We start from the raw sequence: 7,940 nt of genomic DNA on the forward strand, positions 1-7,940 counted from the left end.
GGGGGAGACAGTCCTGGAGGTGCCTCAAGGCGACCTTCCGGACTCCAGGAGCAAAGGGAGCAAGGCTCCCGGGGGCTCCAAGTTCGGCTCTCAACCGAACTGTCAGGACCCCGATTCCAAGTCACGTCGATCTAGCCGGTAACACCTCATATCATTTTGCGGCCTCACGCACGGTATTCCCACGGGTGTCGCCTTACCATGGCCCGGGACCGTTTGCGTCTTTTGGCTCACGTATATGATAGTGTTGCTAGCATCCATATGACAGAGAACCCGGGCCTACATGGCTAGTCGTGAACCCAAAGCGGCACTAACCTACGGGGACAGGCATACATGAATCACATCCAGCATGTCGGTCAGCAGCGTGTAAATCCGAGCTGTAGCACTGGGCTAACAAGACTCTGGGAACCCGGGCTGTAGCAGGCTAGGCATGACTTCGAATGTTACCGCGTGACATTTCCCTGAAGGGACAGACACAGGAACAAAGTGAAACACATGCTGGCCAGTCAAGTGTCCTGAGTAGTAGTGCTGGGCTAATAGGACTCCGGCGAACCGGGCTGTAGCGGACTACTATGGCTCATGGAAGCACAAGACTACATTTCCCCATAAGAGAGGCTGCCAAGGATAAACAACTAGATTGTCGGATCCCACACATACCAAGCATTTCAATCATACACACAATATGCTCGACATGTGTAAATACAACATGGCATCACAACAAGACTTTACGACTCAAACATTTATTCATTAGGCTCCGAGGAGCGAGATATTACAAACATGGGTCTCATGACCCAACAATCATAGCATACAAATCAAGCACATGCGGAAGCTTAACATGTCTGAGTACAGACATCTACAAATGAAAAAGGCTAAGAAGCCTGACTATCTACCAGATCTAGCCGAGGGCACAAGATCGTAGCTGAGGTATCAAGCTAAACGTCGAAGTCCACACAGAACTACTAGCGAGACTGATGTCTCTCTGCAAAAACATAGAATAGGCAAACGTGAGTACAAATGTACCCAACAAGACTTACATCAGAACTAACTACATATGCACCGGTATCAACAAAGGGGGTGGTGGAGTTTAACTGCAGCAAGCCAGCTTTGACTCAGTGGCTAACCTGAACTATGACTGCAAGCAACTCTTTTGAGGTGGCGCACACGAGTCCACATGTTCACCATTCAATACACCACTATGGATCCGCTCTCATCTCCCCACGAGAAGGCCATCCATAGCACTCACACTTATCTTGCGAGTTTTAGAGTATCCACTTTCACTTGTCTCTGAACTGTTATAGGCAACCCAGAAGTCCATTACCGCGGACACGGCTATTCGAATAGATGATGTTAACCCTGCAGGGGTGTACTTCTTCACACACGCTCTCACCACTTACCGCCGTTTACACGACATGTACTCGGCAACCTTCAAGCGGAAGCCCAACGAGGGTGTCGGCCACAGCCTACTGTCGGAGTAAATAGCCATGGGTAGCCTAGCCGGCTTCCCCTGGCCCTTCTGAAAAAATTACGAACCCGTCCGGCTCTCAAGAATCCAAGACATGGAGCCGCCTTCCACTTGCTGGCTGCCATCCAGGCCGGCTTTCGGAAGGCGGCCCGACTTTAGCCCCCATGAAGAAAGCCACGGGAGGGCCGACTTCGGGAAGCCGGCCATGAGAAGGCCGACTCCAAGAAGCCGGCTCCCATAAAGCGGTCGAGACCGTACCCTCAAAGTTTGCACCCACCTAACGGCGGTGTGACGGGGCGTGGCTACAGTGAAGCCTGCCACCCCCGAATCCCGGAGCACGCCCGGCACAGTGCGCCGTACGGAGTAGGCATGACCCGTACGGCGCGGCACTGTTGCCATGTTGACCTTGGTGTCACCCATGACGGGCCGCCAGCGTGGCCCACAGATGGTGGGCCCCTTCGGGCAGAGAGACGCCCGAAGGCGGCCACGCGTCCAACCAGTCGGCCTAAGACAGAGCCGGCTCCCCGCAGCCGGCTTGCCGCCTCCCTCGAAGGAGACGCCCCATCAAGGAGACAAGACGCGGAGAGGCTACAGCGATCGCCCGATGGGCGGCGGCACTGTAGCCGCGCCTACCACGACGAAGCCCATGTCACCAAGATGGAGCCAGAGTAACCAGTCGCCGACCAGGCCCTGGACAGTGGGGCCTACCTGTCGACCAAGGGGCCGGCAGCCGGCGGGACCCACCAGTCGGCGGGCCCCAGCAGCCGGCGCAGGAGCCGGCGAGCGCAGTCACAGACGGCTGGGCCCCACGCCCAGTCGGATTACCATTGTACCCCCAGGGGGTGGGCCTATATAAACCCCCCGGGGCACCCATGCAAAGGGTTCGACCCCCTGCTAGTCTTAGACACCACACAAGGAGAGGAAGCAGGCTAGCCGTGCCCTTCATCCTCCTCCCACCAAACAGCTCAAGGAGCATTGTGTAGCTACTTGTTCATCTAGTGATCATGCGGAGACCCCGCAGAGCAGCAGTAGGGGTGTTATCTCCACGGAGAGCCCCGAAGCTGGGTAAGATCCACCGGCGTGCATGTCTTCGCCTTATCCCGTTTCCAGGCACCGGCGATGTCTTACTGGCTCCCACAATGATAAGTCACCCGTTGGCATATGTCGCACCTACCACCCGACATTTGGCGCCCACCGTGGGGCCAGGTGCACCGTCGTCCAGAAAGCTGTTCTGGACGGGAACCTTCTTCCTCCCCCGCGAGCGTAGCCAGCCCGGCACGCCCGATGGCGCTTGCCACGACGCGCTGCAAGGCGTCACCAGCGTCTGCGCGGCGAGCAGCCTCGCCGATCTCCTCGACGAAACCCTCATCTCCGACGAGCTCGCCTCCGATGCTGGCACCGACCACCTCGCCAACCTTCTCGGCCAGCTCCATGTCTCCAGCGAGCCCGCTGTGGACCTGGAGTCGGTTGGCTCCACCGACCCGATGCCTGTCGACTCCGACACGGCCTCGTTCGACACCTTCCCCACCAACGTCATGATCTACAATGACCCGCTTCCCTGAGCCGGTGGCTGCGACGCTGTCACCACCGAAGTGATGGTTGTCGGCCACGGCGGCCCGGCCGACGAGAGCGCCCACGACGCCCCGCACGCGGCGGCCCACGACTTGTTCACCCCCCTCCCGGCTAATGCCGACGACGAAGCACTGGAGGCACACCGCCTCGCCCTCCTCGCAGAGGGCCGGAGGCTGGCTTCCGTAAGACGCCTCACTGAGGCCTACCAGCGCGAAGCCGACCGCGCCGCCTTCGGCGCGCCGGCCCCGGGCGGGCCAAGCCGGGCCGGCCTTGTCAAGCAACGCGGCGCCGTCATCGCCGACACGCTGGGAGTCAACTGCCCGGTCTATGCCACTCCGCTCGAGAACTTGCGTGCCGCCCAGGCGGCCGTAGACGAGTTGGACGGCTTGGAGGCCGAAGACCTCCCCCACATGACCCGGTGCATCCAGCAACTGATTGACGCAGCCGCGCAGCGACATGAAGACGACGCCTGCGCGGAAAGCCCTCCCCCGCACCGAGATCACGGCGCGACGTCCCGGACACCGACTACGAGCAACACCCGCGCGCGGTGCGAGAAAGAGCCGGCTGCCAGCCGCAGCCGGACCCGAATCTCCATCGAGCGAGACGCGGACGGCCATCCCCGAGCCATGGAATGGCGGGGCAACCCGCCTCCGCCTCCACCTCGTGGAGAGAGATATCCCGCCCCGCCGCCAGTGGCGCACCTGACTCTCAGCGGCCGGCTAGGCCGCCGCGAAGGAGTCGGCGAGAACGACGCCCGCCATCGGATCGACCGCCTGGCGCGATCCCTGGCGTTGGAAGAAGAAGACGATGTCGGCCCGCCTTGTTTCGGCCCCCGCATCCACGACGAGCCCTTCCCCAAAGGGTTCTCGCTCCCAAGAGACACGCCCAAGTACAACGGCTCCGTGAAGCCGGAAGATTGGTTGATCGACTACTCCATGGCGGTTAGCATAGCCAACGGCAACCGGCGCGTTGCCGTGAAGTACGTGCCCCTCATGCTGCAAGGCACGGCGCGGACCTGGCTCAACAGCCTTAAGCCGCGCAGCATCAACAGCTGGCCGGACTTCACAGAAGCCTTCATCTGCAACTTCACCAGCACCTACAAGCGGGCTCCCAAGCCCAGACAGCTCTCCTTGTGCGTACAAGGCCCCGCCGAGTCCACTCACGACTACCTCACGCGTTGGGCCGAGCTCCACAACTCTTGCGAAGGGGTGCACGAGGTGCAAGCCATAGAATACTTCACGGCCGGATGCCGAGAAGGCACCCTCCTCAAGCACAAGCTCCTCTACGACGAGCCGACTACCCTCGACGAGCTTCTGGACATAGCGGACAAGTACGCCACCGCCGACTCCTCGATGAAGACCGAGCTTCGGGTAGACGCGTCCGGGAAAGTACTTAACCCGGCGCCCAAGACGCCGGCTGGGGATTCCGGCCGACGCCCACACTCGAACGACCACAAGCGCAAGGGCCCCGCGCCGCCTCCCGCCAGCCGGCAGGTGGCCACAGTTGAAGACGCGCCGCCTGAAGGGCGACCCGCGCCCAAGAAGCCCAAGGGCGGCAGGCCGGCTTGGCAGCCTGCCTTCTCCTACGAGCAAACTCTCGATGCCCCGTGCAAGTTCCACAGCGGCGCGAAGCCGTCCAACCACACAACCCGGAAGTGCCATTGGCTCACCCGAATCTCTAAAGGCGAGGGGCTCGTGCCGCCTCCGCCGGCCGGCCCGCCGCCTCCGGCCGATCGGCCCGCGGTCGGAGCCGTGCACGACGAATTCCCCGACGAGCAAGCAACCTACATCGTCTTTACAAGCCAGCCCGAAGACCGGCGCAGTAGGCGCCGAGAGCACCAGGAAGTCAGCGTGGTCGCTGGCAACCCCGCCGGACACATGCATTGGTCAGAAAATCCCATCAGCTGGAGCCGGGCCGACCATCCAGAGGTGATGCCGTCTCCCGGCTCTTATGCGTTGGTCCTAGAAGCCACCCTCGCGACGGACAGACGCGCTGCCCGCTTCTCCCGTGTGTTGATAGACGGCGGGAGCAGCATCAACATCCTGTACCGTGACACCCTGGAGAAGCTAAACGTCAAGACGAAGTAGCTCATGCCTACTCGGACAGTGTTTCATGGCATCGTACCCGGCCTGTCCTGCGCCCCCATTGGCAAGATCAAGATTGATGTACTTTTCGGGGACAAGGAGCATTTCCGCCGGGAAGCGATCTGGTTTGAAGTGGTGGACCTGGAGAGCCCTTACCATGCATTGCTTGGCCGACCTGCCTTGGCCAAATTCATGGCAGTTCCCAACTATGCATACCTCAAGATGAAAATACCAAGCACCAAAGGCGTCATCACCGTAGCCGGCGATTACAAGAAGTCCTCTGAGTGTGCAGCAGCCAGCAGCCGGCTGGCCGAGTCCCTTATGATTGCCGAAGAAAAGAAGATGCTGGACTGAGTCGTGGCCATAGCTGGCAAGCAGTCGGCCGTGTCCCCCGACCCCAAGGAGCATGATGCTCAAGGATCTTTCCAGCCGGCCAAGGAGACGAAGAAGATACCTCTTGACCCCGAGCATCCAGAGAGGTTTGCCGTCATCGGGGCAAACCTGAACAGCAAATAGGAAGGCGAGCTCGCCGATTTCCTCCGTGAGAATCGGGACATCTTTGCATGGTCCCCCAAGGACATGCCGGGTGTTCCGAGGAAATTCGTCGAGCACAAACTACATGTTCGAGAAGACGCAAAGCCAGTCAAACAACCCCTTCGCCGACTGTCGGGGGAGAAATGCAGGATTGTAGGGGAGGAGATAGCCCGGCTTCTGGCAGCCGGCTTTATTATGGAAGTTTTCTTTCCAGAGTGGCTCGCCAACCCGGTCCTCGTGCTGAAGAAGAACAACAAGTGGCGCATGTGCATAGACTACACAAGCCTCAACAAGGCCTGCCCCAAAGACCCCTTTGCCCTGCCAAGGATTGACCAAGTGATAGACTCCACAGCCGTATGCGAGCTGTTGAGCTTCTTGGATGCTTACTCAGGATATCACCAGATAAAGCTGGATCCGCACGACCACCTGAAGACTGCCTTCATCACGCCATTTGGAGCCTTCTGCTACCTGACTATGACATTCGGCTTGAGAAATGCCGGTGCCACTTTTCAGCGTTGCATGCAGAAGTGCGTCCTCAAGCAGCTCGGCAGAAATGCTCACGTTTACATGGACGACATCGTGGTGAAGATGGAGAAGCGCGGCACCTTGCTGGGAGACCTCAAGGGAACGTTTGAGAACCTATGCCGGTTCCAAATCAAGCTCAACCCCGAGAAATGCGTGTTCGGAGTGCCAGCCGGCCAGCTCCTAGGCTTCCTGGTCTCCAAACGCGGCATCGAATGCAACCCGGTGAAGATCAAGGCCATCGAGAGAATGGCGATCCCCACCAAGCTTCGAGACATTCAAAAGTTCACCAGGTGCTTGGCCTCCTTGAACCGCTTCATCAGCCGGCTCGGAGAGAAATCTCTCCCCCTCTACCGCCTCATGAAGAAGAGCACTCACTTCGAGTGGAATGACCAGGCCGACCAAGCTTTTCACGAGCTGAAGAAGATGCTGGCCACGCCGCCCGTTCTGGCGGCGCCGACTGAGAAAGAGCCCATGCTCCTCTTCATCGCCGCAACCAGCCGGGTGGTCAGCACCGTCATCGTAGTCCAACGCCCAGAAGAAGGCCGAGCCCAGCCGGTCCAGAGGCCGGTGTATTATTTGAGCGAGGTGCTGTCCGCCTCAAAGCAGAACTACCCGCACTACCAGAAGATGTGTTACGGCGTGTACTTCACCGCCAAGAAGCCGAAGCCCTACTTTCAAGAGCATCCCGTCACGGTCGTATGCACCGCCCCGCTGGCCAAGATCATAGGAAGCCGGGACGCATCCGGCCGGGTGGCGAAATGGGCCATTGAGCTGGCCCCCTACGCGATCTTCTACCAGCCCCGCACCGCCATCAAGTCCCAAGCACTGGCCGACTTCCTCGTCGACTGGGCCGAGACCCAGTACCTGCCGCCGGCTCCCGACTCCACCCATTGGCGCATGCACTTCGACGGGTCCAAGATGCGCACCGGCTTGGGAGCCGGCGTCGTCCTTACCTCTCCCAAAGGCGACAAGCTCAGATACACGCTACAGATCCACTTTGCCGCCTCCAACAACGTGGCCGAGTACGAGGCGCTCATACACGGGCTCCGGCTTGCCAAAGAACTTGGTATTCGCCGGATCCTATGTTATGGCGACTCGGACCTGGTGGTCCAGCAATCATCCGGCGACTGGGACGCCAAGGACGCAAATATGGCGAGCTACCGCTTCCTGGTCCAACAACTCAGCGGATACTTTGAAGGATGCGAGTTCCTCCATGTACCGCGAGCCGACAACGAGCCAGCCGATGCCCTGGCTCGAATAGGCTCTACTCGGCAAGCAATACTAACTGGTGTCGCTCTACAACGCCTCCTCAAGCCATCTATCAAGCCGTCTCCAGAGTCCGACTCCATCTTCGTGCCGCCTGACCCCGATGAGGCCGGGTCCGGCTCGAAGAACCAAGCAGGCGACCCCGAGACTCCCGCAGCCGGCCCGGGGACTTCGGCCACCGGCTCGGGGACTGCCACACCCGGCTCGGGGACTGCGGTAGCCGGCCCGGGGACTGCACCAGCACAACAGCCGGCGGCCGACTCCAGCATCTCACCACCCAGCCCGCCCACCCTGGTGGCAGTAGCCACATTGGCAGTAGAAGAAGTCGCGGCTCCGTCATGGGCTCAGTCTATCCTCAACTTCCTAGTAAACCAAGACCTACCGGCTGGCAAAACAGAAGCAAGACAAGTCCAACGTCGAGCCAGAGAATACACAATTGTCAACAGAGAACTAGTCAAGCGCAGTGTCACTGGAATCCTCCAATGGTGCGTCGAGCAAGA

The sequence above is a fragment of the Triticum urartu genome, chromosome 4 (genome assembly GCF_003073215.2).
Source record: "Triticum urartu cultivar G1812 chromosome 4, Tu2.1, whole genome shotgun sequence".
Classification (NCBI taxonomy): domain Eukaryota; kingdom Viridiplantae; phylum Streptophyta; class Magnoliopsida; order Poales; family Poaceae; genus Triticum; species Triticum urartu.